Genomic DNA, 19,872 nt, shown 5'->3' on the forward strand with positions numbered 1-19,872 from the left:
GATCAGTGGGGTACACTTGTCAGCGAGATTGGCATCATCGGCAGAGTGGAGCAGTGGTGTACACTTGTCAGTGAGATTGGCATCATCGGCAGAGTGGAGCAGTGGTGTACACTGTCAGTGAGATTGGCATCATTGGGAGAGTGGAGCAGTGGTCTACACTTGTCAGTGAGATTGGCATCATCGGGAGAGTGGAGCAGTGGTCTACACTTGTCAGTGAGATTGGCATCATCGGCAGAGTGGGGCAGTGGTGTACACTGTCAGCGAGATTGGCATCATCGGCAGAGTGGAGCAGTGGTGTACACTTGTCAGTGAGATTGGCATCATTGGGAGAGTGGAGCAGTGGTCTACACTTGTCAGTGAGATTGGCATCATCGGGAGAGTGGAGCAGTGGTCTACACTTGTCAGTGAGATTGGCATCATCGGCAGAGTGGAGCAGTGGGGTACACTGTCGGTGAGATTGGCATCATCGGGAGAGTGGAGCAGTGGGGTACACTTGTCAGCGAGATTGGCATCATCGGGAGAGTGGAGCAGTGGTCTACACTTGTCAGTGAGATTGGCATCATCGGCAGAGTGGAGCAGTGGGGTACACTGTCAGTGAGATTGGCATCATCGGCAGAGTGGAGCAGTGGTGTACACTGTCAGTGAGATTGGCATCATCGGCAGAGTGGAGCAGTGGTGTACACTTGTCAGTGAGATTGGCATCATCGGCAGAGTGGAGCAGTGGGGTACACTTGTCAGTGAGATTGGCATCATCGGCAGAGTGGAGCAGTGGTCTACACTTGTCAGTGAGATTGGCATCATCGGGAGAGTGGAGCAGTGGTGTACACTTGTCAGTGAGATTGGCATCATCGGGAGAGTGGAGCAGTGGTCTACACTTGTCAGTGAGATTGGCATCATCGGCAGAGTGGAGCAGTGGGGTACACTTGTCAGTGAGATTGGCATCATCGGGAGAGTGGAGCAGTGGGGTACACTGTCAGTGAGATTGGCATCATCGGGAGAGTGGAGCAGTGGTGTACACTTGTCAGTGAGATTGGCATCATCGGGAGAGTGGAGCAGTGAGATTGGCATCATCGGCAGAGTGGGGCAGTGGTGTACACTTGTCAGCGAGATTAGGCCGGCCACCGGTTCCATGTTGAGATGCCAGGAAGTAAGCCCCACATGCCATATGGCATGCCTATCCATAGGGTCCCACTTGGGATTCGTGAAGATTGCCAATTCCCTGTTAGCAATAGCCTTAGCCCAATTGGTCAGAGCCCTCCACAGTCAGTGGGAGTTACTGGTGGTCAGTGGGGAAGACGGGCAGGGACTGGGGTTGCCCCTGGAATGGGTACACTCGGTCCAGGGGATTACATGGAAAGCCCACACAAGATCCACCCCCCTCCCCGTGCAGCAGAGCCCCACACCCTCTCCCCAGCTCTGATACCTCGACCCTCCCATGGCAGCCATGGGCTTGGGCTCCCCTGTTGCTCCCCTCTCCGAGCAAAGGAGCTGCAAGCCGAGTGCCCCCGGGCTGTTTGCCAGTGAGTGAAGAGGGCGACTCACCTCCTCAGGTCTCCGCAGCAGCCCTTCTGCCAGGTTCATGTTAATAAAAAGGAGTACTAATTGGTGCCAGCGTGGCTGGGGAGGCAATTAGATACAGGAGGTGCTGGGTATGGGGTGGCTCTCGTTAATTGTTTGGAAATTGGTTTTAAGTAGTAATTATTGGTTTCTCACCACGCTATGACAGGATCCCGATTTTGCCGATAGGAACGGGTTGGTTGAATCACGTCGTGGTAAAGCTCTTGATCTTTCAATTGCGAGCTGCTGCCTCAACGTCAGCTGCCTCAGTTTCCCTATTCCGCTTACCTGCTCCAACCTCTCCACTTTTGAACTTGCCGTATTCCATTCTCTTAGTTCCGACCTTGACATTATGATCAAACCTGCAAACAATGTTGGTTCAATTGTTGTCTGGCATACTCTCCTCTGTTCCGAAGAGTTGCCAACCTTCAAGCAGAGTTTGACGGAGGGAAAAATGGTATGCTTAGGAAATAGTCTATGAAAGGGTTAACAATTCGACTGGAATAAAATACAGCTGAAAGTCTTGATGAGAAACCCAGACACTGGAAACAGACAGGGGCCTTGTCCGGCTCTGCCTTTCCAGACAGGGAGCTGTGCATAAAGCTGATAACACTTGCAGCTGCATTACAAAAAACATATTGATTCTCAAGATCCTCAATTAAACAAATGCTCTTCATATTAAGCCAGACAATGGTATCTTAATCTCAAATCAACAGATTTTCTTTATATTTAGCAAACATAATGAACAAGTGGTCAAACTGAGAAAAGTCTGCAAGGACCTCAGATCCTGCAGGGAGAGGTCAAACGCTGATCTCCCTCTGAAACTGAGGGCAAAACAGCAAAAATAAGGAATGCTTCACACTTTGGAGCATAAGTATAAGCTGATTTATTGGTTATTTAGATTAAAAAAATATTAACTGGATTCATTAGTATTCTTAGAGGTGTAGTTCGCAAATACCCTTTTGTTTGCTTGTTTACCGGATGGGGGCATGGTTGACTGTGCCAGCATGTGTTGCCCATCCCGAACTGCCCACCGTTTCAGAGGGTGTTTGAGACTGAGTCACATTACTCTGGATCTGAAATTACATGTAAACCGCACCGATTTGTGTTGCTTTCAAATTTCACCAGCTGCAATGGTGGAATTTAAACCTGGGTGGGCAGATCTTACTCTGGGTCTCTGTAATACTAATCCAGTAACAATCCCACCCCGCCCCTGCCTCCCCTTGAAAACAATACTTCAATGTAATCCAAGATATGAATTGGGATAAGTGTGTGTATTATTTAACTCTACTACGTAGGGCATATCATTAAGTTACAAGTTCAATTTCATCACCAAATGGCCAATTGTTCACCTTCATGACCAATACCAAGAATAAAAGCGACTTTCACCAGACTTTTTTCAATAAACAATAAACTGATTGGCCGGGATTGTCCGAGCATGCGGTGGGTGGGAGGCCGCTGAGAAAGCCCCCGATTGTCCGGCGCTCGATGGGCCGAACTCTGGCGAGTCCCGCCGGCGTGGTTCTAATCTGGTACCAGCCGCTGGGAGCTCGGACTCGCGGCCATGGTGGCGGTCCTGGGCGGGGGGAACCGGACTCTTGGGGGGGGGGGGCCTCAGCGATGGGCAGGCTCATGATCGGGGGGGCCACCGATCGGTGGGCCATCGCGATTGGAGGAGGACCTACCTTCCTTCGCACAGCTCACCGTCTCCATCCGCCATGTCAGCGTTGCCCGTGCCGAAGTGGGAAGCCTGGGCAGCAGGCCCCGCCGGCAGCCAGAGCTGCAGGATGCATTCCGGGGCTGTGCTGGGAAGCCTGGGCAGCAGGCCCCGCCGGCAGCCAGAGCTGCAGGATGCATGGCGGGGCTGTCCTGGGAAGCCTGGGCAGCAGGCCCCGCCAGCAGCCAGAGCTGCAGGATGCATGGCGGGGCTGTGCTGGGAAGCCTGGGCAGCAGGCCCCGCCGGCAGCCAGAGCTGCAGGATGCATTCCGGGGCTGTGCTGGGAAGCCTGGGCAGCAGGCCCCGCTGGCAGCCAGAGCTGCAGGATGCATGGCGGGGCTGTGCTGGGAAGCCTGGGCAGCAGGCCCCGCCGGCAGCCAGAGCTGCAGGATGCATGGCGGGGCTGTGCTGGGAAGCCTGGGCAGCAGGCCCCGCCAGCAGCCAGAGCTGCAGGATGCATGGCGGGGCTGTGCTGGGAAGCCTGGGCAGCAGGCCCCGCCAGCAGCCAGAGCTGCAGGATGCATGGCGGGGCTGTGCTGGGAAGCCTGGGCAGCAGGCCCCGCCAGCAGCCAGAGCTGCAGGATGCATGGCGGGGCTGTGCTGGGAAGCCTGGGCAGCAGGCCCCGTCGGCAGCCAGAGCTGCAGGATGCATGGCGGGGCTGTGCTGGGAAGCCTGGGCAGCAGGCCCCGCCGGCAGCCAGAGCTGCAGGATGCATGGCGGGGCTGTGCTGGGAAGCCTGGGCAGCAGGCCCCGCCAGCAGCCAGAGCTGCAGGATACATGGCGGGGCTGTGCTGGGAAGCCTGGGCAGCAGGCCCCGCCGGCAGCCAGAGCTGCAGGATGCATGCCGGGGCTGTGCTAGTCCCATGGAGAATGGAGAATCACCCCGGACTTTCTCGGGAAAAGGTCCGGTGTGCTTCCAGCCCGTTTTCCGGCGGGCCTGGGGGCTTAGACTGCAAAAGGGAGAATCCAGCCTATTAGCTTATTAAAAAAAATTATTTTGATTACGTAGCAAGAGTTGGTTAACACACCACTGCACTCTGTAAATGTAACTTTATCACTTCCTAACAATTGGCACTGCCGGGGTGTCAGGGTGGCATTGTTAAGGTGCCCGGGTGCTAGGGGGATTGCCTGGGCACTGCCTGCAATCACCTGGGGATCTCCAATGGCCTCCAAAACCCCCTTACCTTTACTGAATGTTTCATCGTCTGTACAAAATGTTCTGCCAGCCCATTATGAACTGCACTCTATTATCACTCACCTGTTGTTCGGGGCAACCAAATCTGCTGAAGATTTTACTCAATCTCTCAATTGTTTTCCCCAATGATGTTAATTTCATGATGACAACTTAAGGCCATTTCGAGTGAGTATCGAATACAATGAGAAACATGCTCCCTTCCAACGGTCCAGGTAATCAGCATGTATCCATTGCCAGTCCTCTTCTGGCCATTCCCATGGGCGTAATGGGGCTAATGGCGAACGGTTCTGCACTTTTGCATAAGATGAACACATTCCTATCTTCTCCTTGATGGGAGAAGACCCTAGCCCCAGCTGTCAGAAATTGCTCCTGGCCGTCTCCTTCATCCTTACAATAGCAAAGTGGCTTAATAATTGTACAATGGTGACTCTCATTCCCCAGAGGAGGCACAAGATAGCTGAAGTCTTCCGGTGGAATATGGCTTTTGCTCAGTGTTTTCTCCTGAAGTCTTACCTCGAAGCACCATGTCCATGACTTCTGACAATATTGGATAATTTCTGGTATGTTTCTTCACCTGTCCTGCAGTTACAGGAGTGTCATCTACTTGTTCCAAGTAGAAAATGTGACCACAAAAACGGCTTATCGACAAACTATTTGGGAATGGTAGTGGGGTGAGTCCATCTGCATTCTCAGGAACGCTTGATTGACGATACCTATTTGTGTGCAGACAAAAGCAATGGCCACCTCTGCATTCTGCTCACTGCCAGCGATGGAATGAAGTCCGAGAATCATTGTGAGTGGATCATGGTCCATCAATAAAGTGAATTTCTTCCCATACAGGAATTGGTAGAACCGTTTTATTCCAGAAATGATTCTTGGGTGTTTTTTCTCTATATGCACATAATTGTTTTTGGCTTTATTCATGCTCTTCGATGTGAAGGCTATCGTTTCTCTTCACCTGGATTATGTGGGAAACCACCACCCCAACCCCATAAGGTGATACACAGTGCAGGGTAAATTTGGATCAAAATTCGTCAGGACAGCTGATTCGAGTAGCACCTCTTTAGCTTGCACGCATACCCTCTCACATTGATCCACTTTTAACTTCGACACAGTACATTGTGTAAGGGTTTTAGAATAGTTGCCAGATTAGGGACAAACCTTCCGGAGTAATTTAGTGAGCCTAAGAAAGTTCGAAGTTGGTTGACATTTTGAGGTGTGGGTGCCTCACTAATGGCTTTGACTTTCGAAGGTGGTCTGTGCAGCCCCTTGGTGTCAATGACGTGACCCAGATATTTAATTGAAGATTGGAAAAATTCACTTCTGACTTTTTGGACTCTGAATTCATTATCTTCTAATCTCTGGAGTGTAGCATTTAGGTTATGGAGATGTTCTTCATCATTCTTCCCTGTCGCCTGGATGCAGTTTAAGATTTGATCCACAGCTTCTTGGAGCAACACTGCCACGGAAGTGATGACAAATTGTAAACTTTCATGTCAAAATAACCCTTTCTGTGTCACAATCATCAAAAACTGGTGTAAATCCTGAACCTTGATCCACGTTCATTTGAAGATATGCATTAAGGTATGTTTCTGAAGTGTTGGCCTCCAGCGAATGGGTCATTAATCAGGGGTAGAGGGTATTGCTCTGCACACCGTACAGGATTAATAGTGACTTTAATTTCACGACAAATGCATACAGATCCATCTTTTTTATCACGGGTGCAAGGACTGGTGTACTGACCGATCATTCTAATTCTGCCTTTACCTAAGGTCCGATTGCATACTGCACTGCCGTAGCTTTTAAGCATCTTACCTGATTTTCTTCCTTAATCTTCACCTTAATTGATATATCCGTCATGCTTCTCAGCTCATTGCTGAAGACAGCAATATGTTTGTTCAAGATTTCGGGTCGGCCTGATTCGGAAACTGTCATGAAATTTAACTCATGTCAGTTTAATCTGACCTTTTCCAGCCAGGTTCTTCCCATCAGTGCTGGATCATTTATTTTTCCTCTGTGCAAATCTGCCGTCTGTTACATCAATATGGCCCCTCAATCAAAGCACTTCTCCACTGTAGCTTTTTCAACACTATAGAACAGTACAGCACAGAACAGGCCCTTTGGCCCTCGATGTTGTGCCGAGCAATGATCACCCTACTTAAACCCACATACCCGTAACCCAACAATCCCCCCATTAACCTTACACTACGGGCAATTTAGCATGGCCAATCCACCTAACCCACACATCTTTGGACTGTGGGAGGAAACCGGAGCACCCGGAGGAAACCCACGCACACACAGGGAGGACGTGCAGACTCCACACAGACAGTGACCCAGCCGGGAATCGAACCTGGGACCCTGGAGCTGTGAAGCATTGATGCTAACCACCATGCTACCGTGAGGCCCCTTCGGGGGTTCATAGATCATTGAATTTACAGTGCAGAAGGAGGCCATTCAGCCCATCGAGTCTGCACCGGCTCTTGGAATGAGCACCCTAACCAAGGTCAACACCTCCACCCTATCCCCATATCCCAGTAACCCCACCCAACACTAAGGGCAATTTTGGACACTAAGGGGCAATTTAGCATGCCCAATCCACCTAACCTGCACATCTTTGGACTGTGGGAGGAAACCGGAGCACCCGGAGGAAACCCAAGCACATACGGGGAGGATGTGCAGACTCCGCACAGACAGTGACCCAAGCCGGGAATCGAACCTGGGACCCTGGAGCTGTGAAGCGATTGTGCTATCCACAATGCTACCGTGCAGAGCTTTTCTTGATAAACTGACACTGACAGCAGCAAAACAGTTCCATCGTCTAAGGTTTGATTCTCAGTTTGATTCTGTGGGGAGTCTGCACATTCCCCCCGTGTCTGCGTGGGTTTCTTCCGGGTGCTCCGGTTTCCTCCCACAAGTCCCGAAAGACGTGCTGTCAGGTGAATTGGATATTCTGAATTCCCCCTCTGTGTACCCGAACAGGTGCCAGAATGTGGCGACGAGGAACTTTTCACAGTAACTTCATTGCAGTGTCAATGTAAGCCTACTTAGAATATAAGAATATAAGAACTAGGAGCAGGAGTAGGCCATCTGGCCCCTCGAGCCTGCTCCGCCATTCAATGAGATCATGGCTGATCTTTTGTGGACTCAGCTCCACTTTCCGGCCCGAACACCATAACCCTTAATCCCTTTATTCTTCAAAAAACTATATATCTTTATCTTGAAAATATTTAATGAAGGAGCCTCAACTGCTTCACTGGGTAAGGAATTCCATAGATTCACAACCCTTTGGGTGAAGAAGTTCCTCCTAAACTCAGTCCTACTTCCCCTTATTTTGAGCCTATGCCCCCTAGTTCTGCTTTCACCCACCAGTGGAAACAACCTGCCCGCATCTATCCTATCTATTCCCTTCATAATTTTAGATGTTTCTATAAGATGCTATAAGATGCCCCCCACCCCGCATCCTTCTAAATCCCAACAAGTACAGTCCCAGTCTACTCAACCTCTCCTCGTAATCCAATCCCCCCAAACGCTGGAATTAACATTGTGAATCTCCTCTGCACACCCTTGTGACAATAAAGATTATTTTTTTTAAAAACTGCAGTTAATGAAATGAAATGAAATGAAAATGAAATGAAAATCGCTTATGAAGTTACTGTGAAAAGCAAGGATAGAGTATAAAAGTAAAATCTTCAGATGATACTAAAATAGGTGGGAAAGCAGGCAGTGAAGAGGAGATACAGATGGATACAGACAGGCTAGGAGATTGGGCCAAAATTTGGCAGATGGAGTTTAATGTGGATTTAAGGGTAACGTTATCCATTTTGGCCTAAAAAATAGTCAGGTAAATTAGTATCTAAATGGAAAGCAGATTCAAATTACGTCTGGGCCAAGGGATCTGGGTGTCTTTGTTCATGAATCACAGAAAGTCTATGTGATAATCATAATAATAATAATCGCTTATTGTCACGAGTGGGCTTGAATGAAGTTACTGTGAAAATCCCCGAGTTGCCACTGTTCGGGGAGGCTGGTACGGGAATTGAACCCGCGCTGCTGGCCTTCTTCTGCGTTACAAGCCAGCTGTTTAGCCCACTGTGCTAAACCAGCCCCTGTAGGTACGAATTGTTATAAGACAGGCAAATGGAAATGTTAGTTTTTATTGCAAAAGGACTGGTGTATAAAAGTGAGAAAAGTATCGTTGCAATTGAAGTCGATGTTGGTGAGACCACATCTGGAGTATTGTGTCCAGTTTTGGTCTCCTTTGTTTGAGGAAGGATGTGGTGACGTTGGAGGCCGTTCCGAGGAGGCTCACCAGATTGATTCCAGGGACCAAGGTGTTGATGAGTGAGGCGAGATTGGACAGTTTGGACTTATACTCGCTGGAGTTTTGAAGGATGAGAGGGGATCTGATCGAGGAATATAAAACAGTAACAGGGATTTGTGGTGTTCTTTGTGTTGCATATTTCAGGGTGGTTGTTGTTATGTTCACAAAATATCTTTGACTTAAAGCTATAAATTTATTAACACTACTAACTTGGATTTAACAAGTACTCCTAAAGAATACGCAATTGATTAATAACATCTAAGCTAATCTCATTACTGGTTTAAAATATAACCTGCTCTCACTTACACTATCTGTACTTCTGACTCTCTAACTAACTCCTGCACACACCTCTCCCTCAAGGCACAGCATCACTGCCTCATACAGCTGTAACTGTAGCTCCCTCTATTGGCTACTCTCAACACTTCATTAACCCTTGCAGTTCTGACAGTTATGATAATACCACATCCCCCTTTCTTTGGAAAAAAAAATTATTACAACATTGTGCGTGAAATTCAACCATTACATTTCAGGTGTGACTCTGACTATTAGCTAGTAGTTATCATAAACTCGCTATAATCCTATACATTAATTTGTAAATAACTGTTACGTCACTGAGATGAGCAAATGTTTCATTATACAGTAATCACATCTTGCTGTGTCTGTGCGAAGTAAGGATTTAGAAAGGCAGCTGAGGTTAAACTTTAGGCTTGATGTGCAGAAATGCTTATCTGTTTCTCCTGAACAGCAATCCCTGTTCTCTTTTGACTAAGTATGACAGCACAGTAGCACAGTGGTTAACACCATTGCTTCACATCTCCGGGGTCCCAGGTTCCCAGGTTCAATTCCCGGCTTGAGTCACTGTCTGTGCGGATTCTGCACGTTCTCCCTGTGTCTGCGTTGGTTTCCTCCGGATGCTCCGGTTTCCTCCCACAAGTCCTGAAAGACGTGCTGTTAGGTGAATTGGACATTCTGAATTCTCCCTCAGTGTACCCGAACAGGCGCCAGAGTGTGGTGACTAGGGGCTTTTCACAGTGACTTCATTGCAATGTTAATGTCAGCCCACTTGTGACAGTAAAGAGTATTATTATTATTATTGCCTGGTGTGACTTGTTTCAGAACTTTTGCAATGTTTTGCCATCCTCCTTCTGGATTCTGAATTCGTACAAAGTCACCTTCTCGAAGTTCAGACAGAGGATTGGTTTGTTTATCACAGTCCTCTTTTTGCTTCTTTTTTGTTGCTGTGATACGTCCCGCAGAGTATAAAACTGGCAAGTCATGCTGCAGTTGTACAGAACCTTGGTAAGGCCACATTCGGAATATTGCGCACAATTCTGGTCACCACACTACCAGAAGGATGTGGAGGCTTTGGAGAGGGTGAAGAGGAGGTTGACCAGGGTGTTGTCTGGTCTGGAGGGTGTTAGTTATGTAAAGAGGCTGAATAGACTTGGAGAGTGCCAGGGTCAGTTCCTGAGAAGTACCAGGGTCAGCACCATGGTCAGTTTCTGGACAGTGCCTGGACCAGTTCCTGGACAGTCACAGTCAGTTCCTGGGCAGTGCCAGGGGACAGTTCCTGGGCAGTGCCAGGGGACAGTTCCTGGGCAGTGCCAGGGTCAGTTCCTGGGCAGTGCCAGGGGACAGTTCCTGGGCAGTGCCAGGGGACATTGCCAGGGTCAGTTCCTGGGCAGTATAAGGGTCAGTTACTGTGTAGTACAAGGCTCAGTTCCTGGGCAGTGCCAGGAAACAGTGCTAGGGAGCAGTACTTGGGCATGATCCTCCCCCTGGAGTGATGCTCTCATCAGAACTGCCCAGGCAGGATCTCCTTTCCAGGTCACGCTGACATAAATGGACAGTCTAATGGGGGGTGGGATAGGCGTGCATGCCTGCTCAGGTTTTTGGCAGGGTTGTAGACATTCACGATTTGAAATCATGCCGGAGTAAAGCGTATTTTGGAATTCCTGGGGGATTTCCAAGTTCCACCATCAATCCTGCCCCCTGTAAATGGGTGCCGGAAATCTACCCTGCCCTCTGCACCCCCCCCCCCCCCCCCCACCCCCCCTCCACTCACCTGCCGCCCTCAGTGTGTCTTATCTTTCTTTATTCAACACGGCATTGATTACAAGAATAAGCAGGTCACCGGGGCAGCACGGTAGCATTGTGGATAGCACAATTGCTTCACAGCTCCAGGGTCCCAGGTTCGATTCCGGCTTGGGTCACTGTCTGTGCGGAGTCTGCACATCCTCCCCGTGTGTGCGTGGGTTTCCTCCGGGTGCTCCGGTTTCCTCCCACAGTCCAAAGATGTGCGGGTTAGGTGGATTGGCCATGATAAATTGCCCTTAGTGTCCAAAATTGCCCTTAGTGTTGGGTGGGGTTACTGGGTTATGGGAATAGGGTGGAGGTGTTGACCGTGGGTAGGGTGCTCTTTCCAAGGGCCGGTGCATACTCGATGGGCCAAATGGCCTCCTTCTGCACTGTAAATTCTATGATAATAATGTTGGACTAGTGTAAGGTAGCCCCTTCTGGACCTCTGCATCCATTGTTCTGTGCCATTCTGTGGAAGAAAGTGATTGCAGAGATAAATCGATGTGGATAGATTGGAGAAGGTGGAGCTGTTTTATTCCTCGGAGGAATGAAGGCTGTGAGGAGATTTGTGGGCCTCAATGTATTGGACCTCTGGCCCGGTCTCATACTTCCGCAATGGCATCATCAGCCATGTCTTCAGCGAGTACCCCTTGACCCCCAAGAGCCATTCTGGTCTCCTGGGGTGGCCCTCGAAGACACAGCACATCTCTGAGTGCCCCAGGATGCAGCTGTCATGCACAGTCCCTGGTTAACATGCATGATTCTCAGATGGAGGTTGCACGGGATCTGAACATTCAGGGAGTGGAACCCTTCCTGTTATTATTGGACATTCCCTGATGTCCCGATGTGACATACAAGCCTTCGCTCATCGCCCGCGTTGGCATCAAATCCTGCAGTCCAGGCATCTTGCCGGGCCTTGCCCAGGTCGAACGTCACATATTCTGATGCCCGGGCATACAGAACATCTGTCGCCTCCCGGGTGCACCTGGGCTGAAGATTGGAAAATGCCACAGTGAACTCTGGAATGTCCTGATGGTATAGTGGTTTAGGGCGGCACTGACTTTCACGGTCACCAAGAGGCGGTATCCTCTTCCTCCACAGGGTACCATGTCTGCAAGGACATGGCACAGGTGCCACACTGCCCCTCAGTTGAGTTGCAGTCTTCTGTGGCATATGCTGTGCGTGAGCTTGTGAAGGACCAAAGACTCCTGTACACCGTGGCCTGTGATTGGCCTCCCGTTCTGGCCTCCCATTAGCGCAGCGGGGTCTTCAGGGTGTGTTGTGGTCCCCTGCACATGTGGTGTAGCCTCCAGCCTGCATTGCCATCATTGGCGTCTGCTCACCTTTGCTGCCAGCAGCAGAACATGGGCAGTCTCTGCGGGATCCACACCAGCAAACATCTTTGTATCTGGAAGAAATTGGAGAAGGAGGGAGACTAACAGGCAGTTGGGGCTTCCATACTGGGACTCTGAAATCCTCCAGGCCTCCCTCACCTTGACCAGGACTGTCCGCCTTTTCTCAGAGTCCCATCCAGTGAGCCAGTTGTGTTGGCAAACCTCTCTCGGAACTCACCCCCGGGTGATCAAGAATCCTTAGACCTCTCCCAGCAACTTTGGGAGCTCGTGTTCAGCTGCCCTCTCCCCATCCAGACACTTATCCTGTGGCCATTAGAGGGCCTCAGTGACGAAGCCCTGCTCTTTGGTGTTTGGTTGTTGGCAGCTATCTCCATGGTGATAATGTTCTGAGAATTCAGGCCCATGTTCAGGTCTGAGAGGTTACAGAACATCCACTAATCATCCTCTCAGACAGAGTACCTGTGCCTTCGAGGAGGAACATTAGAGTTCAGCAGCATGATGTGCTCCCACAACTAACAAGACTAACCCCTCCTTTGAAATAGCCTTCAGCTGTGAAGCTGGAGGCTGCTCACGGTGAAATTGACTTTCAGGAGAGAAGCCACAGCCGGGCTGTGACCGAGAGAGTTTGGTTGGAAAGTCGGGCTGCAGCTGTGATGGTCCCGGTTATGGTCCCCACAATATTTTAAAATGGCTTGAAGGCCTCACAGACGCAATGCACCCCCCTGGCCCAGGTGTGTGCCCCAACCTCCAGCCCCCTGAACAACCCCATACCCATTTGAAGGACCCCTCCACCACACCACCGCACCCCACGGGCACTGGGCAGCAGCTCCGTGTCCTTGAGCTGCATGTGGGTAAATGGAAAGAACTATTCAGCTCCTCACTTCCCCTTGTCAGTCCCAACTTGCCGCTTTTGAAAAGGAATACTCAGTGACGTTCACGTGGCAACTCGCTGGGAAGTCGGCTAATTCCTGGGAGGCCGCTGCATTCGACGTCAACCTCGCCAATGAGATTGAAATGAATGCAAATGAGGGTTAATGACCTTCTTTCCATTTTTGGGTGAGGTCCCGAAGTTGCCACCATGAGCGGGCTGGATCAATCGCAGAATATTCCACGCAGATTCACCCAGTTTACCCCAATCTGTGCCGGGCACAACACAGTGGCTTTGGTAAAAGGACTAAAAGGGATGTGAGGAAATGTATTTTCCCCCATAGTGTTTAACGATGTTCCTGAGGGGTGGAGGAGGCAGGATTGATCGAGATCTTCAGAAAGGGATTGAATTATTTGCTGAAAAGACGAATTTGTACAAGATAAAGGTTATAAGGCAGGGGAGTGAGCTTCCGAGAGTCAGTGCAGGCTTGACAAGTCAAATAGCTACCTTCTGCACTGTAACCATTCTGTGATTCTCTGATATAAAGTGTTGTGGTACTTTTCAAACTGGTTGCAATCTCATTGTGTAAGCTATACAAACTACAAACAAATATTCCGGAATACATCATTAGAAGCTTCTGTGTTTTGATGTAGGGACGTTTTAGGAATCTCAAGTCCATTATAAATATGCATATTGCATATTTCTTCCTCAGATTCTTTTGCTTAGTTTAGAAACTTCCAGGAGAAAGGCGAATGATCTTTCGACCCAATTGCTGTTTAGGTCGGTGATGAAGCTCTTATGATACTGCTGAATTTCCGGGGTTAAAGATAACAGAACTCTCGCAGCGTGACATGAATTTCCCATTTAGCGAAACCGTGCAGCCAACACAGCCAAATAGCCGGCTTCTGTACTGGAACCTTTCTGTGATCCTGTGAAGAAAATATTTTTTACGGAGCGACTTGTTACGATCTGAGGGCATTGCCTGAATGTGGTTCAGGCAGATTCAGCTGAGGCCTTGAAAAGAGAATTGGATCATTATCTGCAAAGAACAGTTTGGAGAACGACAGGGAAGGATCGGGTGGTGGGTTCAGGGAGAATGTGAGATGAGGTGAACGTCTCCTGCAGAGAATTGGACTCGATGGAACAGGCAGAATGACTTTTGTTACTGTAACCATTGTATGAAATGTATGATTCAATTGCAGATTGGTCTCGGCCGCTTCATAATCAAAGTGAAAGTGAACAGGAGTCAGTGAATGTTTGAGGAATGGTCATTGAAATGGATTTCGTTAACTCTGCTAACATTTGTTGCCCACACTTAATTGCCCTTAACAGGGTGATGTTGAATGCCTTTTTGAACTGCTGCAGCCCATATTGTCTAGGTACATCCACAATGCTGTTCGGAAAGGAGTTAGAGAATTTCACCAAACAGAGTGAAGGAACGGTGATATTGTCCCAATAGATATTGCTCTGGAATTAATATATACTCCACAGGATGACCCCTGGTCCTGCATGGCATTGTGGTGGAATTTAATGCCTTTCCCCAAGGTGAGTTTAGAGGTGGGTGGGGCACTTTAATTGGGTGTTCGGAGGGATCTCCACCACCTTCTCCCCTTTTGCTCTGATTAGGAACAAGGCACAAAGACTCATTAACGGTCAAACTGACCCATTGTCAGTTCAGGCCCTTCAATGGGTAATTAATGTCCACTGAAGGGTTCTTTCTACCATCCACTTGCATTCAAACAGAGATGGGCAGAGTGATTTAGCAGGAGGTGGCGGAGTGGTATTGTCAGGGGGAATGCTCTGGGTTCCTGGCTTCATATCCCACCACGGTGACATTTCAACTCAGTAAAAATCTGGAATTAAATGTCGAATAATGTTATTAAAAACCCATCAGGTACAGTCCTGCCCGTTAGGGAAGGAAATCTGCTGCCCGTACCTGGTTTTCTGTCCTTACCTGGTCGGCTGCCCTTACCTGGTCTGCTTCCTTACCTGGTCGGCTTCCTTACCTGGTCTGCTGTCCTTACCTGGTCTGCTATCCTTACCTGGCCTGCTATCCTTACCTGGTCTGCTTCCTTACCTGGTCTGCTATCCTTACCTGGTCTGCTATCCTTACCTGGTGTGCTTCCTTACCTGGTCTGCTATCCTTACCTGGTCGGCTTCCTTACCTGGTCTGCTGTCCTTACCTGGTCGGCTGTCCTTACCTGGTCGGCTGTCCTTACCTGGTCTGCTTCCTTACCTGGTCGGCTGTCCTTACCTGGTCGGCTGTCCTTACCTGGTCGGCTGTCCTTACCTGGTCGGCTGTCCTTACCTGGTCTGCTGTCCTTACCTGGTCTGCTATCCATACCTGGTCTGCTGTCCTTACCTGGTCTGCTGTCCTTACCTGGTCTGCTGTCCTTACCTGGTCTGCTTCCTTACCTGGTCTGCTGTCCTTACCTGGTCTGCTATCCTTACCTGGTCTGCTTCCTTACCTGGTCGGCTTCCTTACCTGGTCTGCTGTCCTTACCTGGTCGGCTGTCCTTACCTGGTCGGCTGTCCTTACCTGGTCTGCTGTCCTTACCTGGTCTGCTTCCTTACCTGGTCTGCTGTCCTTACCTGGTCTGCTGTCCTTACCTGGTCTGCTGTCCTTACCTGGTCTGCTTCCTTACCTGGTCGGCTATCCTTACCTGGTCTGCTGTCCTTACCTGGTCGGCTGTCCTTACCTGGTTGGCTGTCCTTACCTGGTCTACTGTCCTTACCTGGTTGGCTGTCCTTACCTGGTCTGCTGTCCTTACCTGGTCTGCTTCCTTACCTGGTCGGCTATCCTTACCTGGTCTGCTGTCCTTACCTGGTTGGCTGTCCTTACCTGGTTGGCTGTCCTTACCTGGTCTACTGTCCTTACCTGGTTGGCTGTCCTTACCTGGTCGGCTGTCCTTACCTGGTCGGCTGTGCTTACCTGGTCGGCTCTCCTTACCTGGTCTGCTTCCTTACCTGGTCTGCTATCCTTACCTAGTCGGCTGTCCTTACCTGGTCTGCTGTCCTTACCTAGTCGGCTGTCCTTACCTGGTCGGCTGTCCTTACCTGGTGTGCTTCCTTACCTGGTCTGCTGTCCTTACCTGGTCGGCTGTCCTTACCTGGTGTGCTTCCTTACCTGGTCTGCTGTCCTTACCTGGTTTGGTGTCCTTACCTGGTTTGCTGTCCTTACCTGGTCTGCTTCCTTACCTGGTCGGCTGTCCTTACCTGGTTTGCTGTCCTTACCTGGTCTGCTTCCTTACCTGGTCGGCTGTCCTTACCTGGTCTGCAGTCCTTACCTGGTCGGCTATCCTTACCTGGTCGGCTGCCCTTATCTGGTCGGCTGTCCTTACCTGGTCTGCTATCCTTACCTGGTCTGCTATCCTTACCTGGTCTGCTCTCCTTACCTGGTCTGCTCTCCTTACCTGGTCTGCTGTCCTTACCTGGTCTGCTGTCCTTACCTGGTCTGCTGTCCTTACCTGGTCTGCTGTCCTTACCTAGTCGGCTGTCCTTACCTGGTCGACTGTCCTTACCTGGTGTGCTTCCTTTCCTGGTTTGGTGTCCTTACCTGGTTTGCTGTCCTTACCTGGTCTGCTTCCTTACCTGGACTGCTGTCCTTACTTGGTCGGCTGTCCTTACCTGGTCTGCTATCCTTAACTGGTCTGCTTCCGTACCTGGTTGGCTATCCTTACCTGTTCTGCTATCCTTACCTGGTCTGCTTTCCTTCCCTGGTCAGCTGTCCTTACCTGGCCGGCTGTCCTTACCTGGTCAGCTGTCCTTACCTGGTCTGCTTTCCTTCCCTGGTCAGCTGTCCTTACCTGGCCGGCTGTCCTTACCTGGTCTGCTATCCTTACCTGGTCTGCTGTCCTTACCTGGTTTGCTTTCCTTCCCTGGTCAGCTGTCCTTACCTGGCCGGCTGTCCTTACCTGGTCAGCTGTCCTTACCTGGTCTGCTGTCCTTACCTGATCTGCTGTCCTTACCTGGTCTGCTGTCCTTACCTGGTCTGCATCCCTTACCTGGTCTGCTTCCTTACCTGGTCGGCTGTCCTTACCTGGTCTGCTGTCCTTACCTGGTCGGCTGTCCTTACCTGGTCTGCTGTCCTTACCTGGTCAGCTATCCTTACCTGTTCTGCTTCCTTACCTGGTCGGCTATCCTTACCTGTTCTGCTTCCTTACCTGGTCGGCTACCCTTACCTGGTCTGCTTTCCTTACTTGGTCTGCTTCCTTACCTGGTCTGCTTTCCTTACCTGGTCTGCTTCCTTACCTGGTCGGCTGTCCTTACCTGGTCTGCTTCCTTACCTGGTCTGCTGTCCTTACCTGGTCTGCTATCCTTACCTGGTCTGCTTCCTTACCTGGTCATCTGTCATTACCTGGTCTGCTTTCCTTACCTGGTCGGCTTCCTTACCTGGTCAGCTGTCCTTACCTGGTCTGCTTCCTTACCTGGTCTGCTGTCCTTACCTGGTCGACTGTCCTTACCTGGTCTGCTATCCTTACCTGGTCTGCTTCCTTACATAGTCGGCTGTCCTTACCTGGTCTGCTGTCCTTACCTGGTCTGCTTCCTTACCTGGTCTGCTGTCCTTACCTGGTTTTCTGTCCTTACGTGGTCGGCTGTCCTAACCTGGTCTGCTGTCGTTACCTGGTCTGCTGTCCTTACCTGGTCTGCTTCCTTACTTGGTCTGCTGTCCTTACCTGGTCTGCTTCCTTACCTGGTTTGCTGTCCTTACCTGGTCGGCTGTCCTTACCTGGTCTGCTTCCTTACCTGGTCTGCTGTCCTTACCTGGTCTGCTATCCTTACCTGGTCTGCTATCCTTACCTGGCCTGCTCCTTACCTAGTCGGCTGTCCTTACCTGGTCTGCTTCCTTACCTGGTCTGCTGTCCTTACCTGGTCTGCTTCCTTACCTGGTCTGCTGTCCTTACCTAGTTTTCTGTCCTTACCTGGTCGGCTGTCCTAACCTGGTCTGCTGTCCTTACCTGTTCTGCTGTCCTTACCTGGTCTGCTGTCCTTACCTGGTTTGCTGTCCTTACCTGGTCTGTTTCCTTACCTGGTCTGCTGTCCTTACCTGGTCGGCTGTCCTTACCTGGTCTGCTATCCTTACCTGGTCGACTGTCCTTACCTGGTCTGCTTCCTTACCTGGTTTGCTGTCCTTACCTGGTCGGCTGTCCTTACCTGGTCTGCTGTCCTTACCTGGTCTGCTGTCCTTACCTGGTCTGCTGTCCTTACGTGGCCGGCTCTCCTTACCTGGTCTGCTTCCTTACCTGGTCTGCTGTCCTTACCTGGTCTGCTGTCCTTACCTGGTCTGCTGTCCTTACCTGGCCGGCTCTGCTTACCTGGTCTGCTTCCTTACCTGGTCTGCTGTCCTTACCTGGTCTGCTGTCCTTACCTGGTCTGCTGTCCTTACCTGGTCTGCTTTCCTTACCTGGTCTGCTTCCTTACCTGGTCGGTTGTCCTTACCTGGTCTGCATCCCTTACCTGGTCATCTGCTTCCTTACCTGGTCGGCTGTCCTTACCTGGTCTGCTATCCTTACCTGGTCTGCTATCCTTAGCTGGTCTGATCTATATGTGGCTCCAATGGGCAGCATGGTAGCATTGTGGATAGCACAATTATTTCACAGCTCCAGGGTCCCAGGTTCGATTCCGGCTTGGGTCACTGTCTGTGCGGAGTCTGCACATCCTCCCCGTGTGTGCGTGGGTTTCCTCCGGGTGCTCTGGTTTCCTCACACAGTCCAAAGATGTGCAGGTTAGGTGGATTGGCCATGATAAATTGCCCTTAGTGTCGAAAATTGCCCTTCGTGTTGGGTGGGGTTACTGGGTTATGGGGATTGGGTGGAGGTGTTGACCTTGTGAAGGTTGCTCTTTCCAAGAGCTGGTGCAGACTCGATGGGCCGAATGGCCTCCTTCTGCACTGTAAATTGTATGACAATGTGCTTGCCTGTTAACTGCTGTTACATTGCCAGCTGATGTTACTGCTGGACAGCCAGCTCCTAGAGCTGAATACAGGCTTGACTGTTGTAACTTTTATTTTCTTTGTCAAGAGACGTGGATGAGCAGAGTCGCAGGACTGCCCTTTAACCTTTCAGAAAAGAACAAATGTTTTGTAACTAGGAAAAGATTAGCTTCACCAGACCTATATGTTTACAGGTGTGCATAGATTTGTAAGCATCATGCAAATTACAATATATATCTTCTCACCTAATGTGCTCAGTGGATGCACAGTTCATGTAACCCAGCAGATGAAATGTAGTCAGACACAGCGCACTCTGAAACCAAGTGACAGATACCACCCAAAACAGCTTCTGTGCATTTCACGTCAATTCCCCCAGATGTCCGTCACACTGTAATCCAACTACAGAACTCTGACTTCCCCACCAGGGTGCCCAAATTTCATTCTGCAAAAACCACACATTGGAATTGTCTCCCAAACAAATCTGTCTCTCACAGAACCAAAACAGAAACTACTGGACAATCTCAGAGGGTCTGACAGTATCTGTGGAGATTGAAGGGAGTTAAGGACCTGAAGTGTTGGCTCCTTTCTCTATTCACAGATGCTGTCAGATCTGCTGAGATTGTTTAGTATATTCTCTTTCTGTTTCAGATTCTAGCATCCGCAGCTATTTGATTTTATCTTAAAACTTTCTATCAGATGCCTCCACCAAGGAGCTACTTCCAGGATTTCAATCTCTCCTTTCGCTATTCTTCTGCTTTGGATTGCCATGTGTGTTCAAGCTTCCACACAATCTATCCAGTCCCCAGCTGTGCCAACAGAACACCATTGATTCACTGTTTGGATTAAG

General features: G+C 50.0%; 1 protein-coding gene across 1 annotated transcript in view; it reads left to right on the top strand.

Moving 5' to 3' along the window:
* LOC119963597 (disintegrin and metalloproteinase domain-containing protein 12-like) overlaps positions 1-19,872 on the top strand; it is a 604,211-nt gene that overhangs the window by 583,709 nt on the left and 630 nt on the right. The window lies entirely within an intron of this gene.

Source organism: Scyliorhinus canicula, chromosome 3 (genome assembly GCF_902713615.1).
Source record: "Scyliorhinus canicula chromosome 3, sScyCan1.1, whole genome shotgun sequence".
Taxonomy (NCBI): domain Eukaryota; kingdom Metazoa; phylum Chordata; class Chondrichthyes; order Carcharhiniformes; family Scyliorhinidae; genus Scyliorhinus; species Scyliorhinus canicula.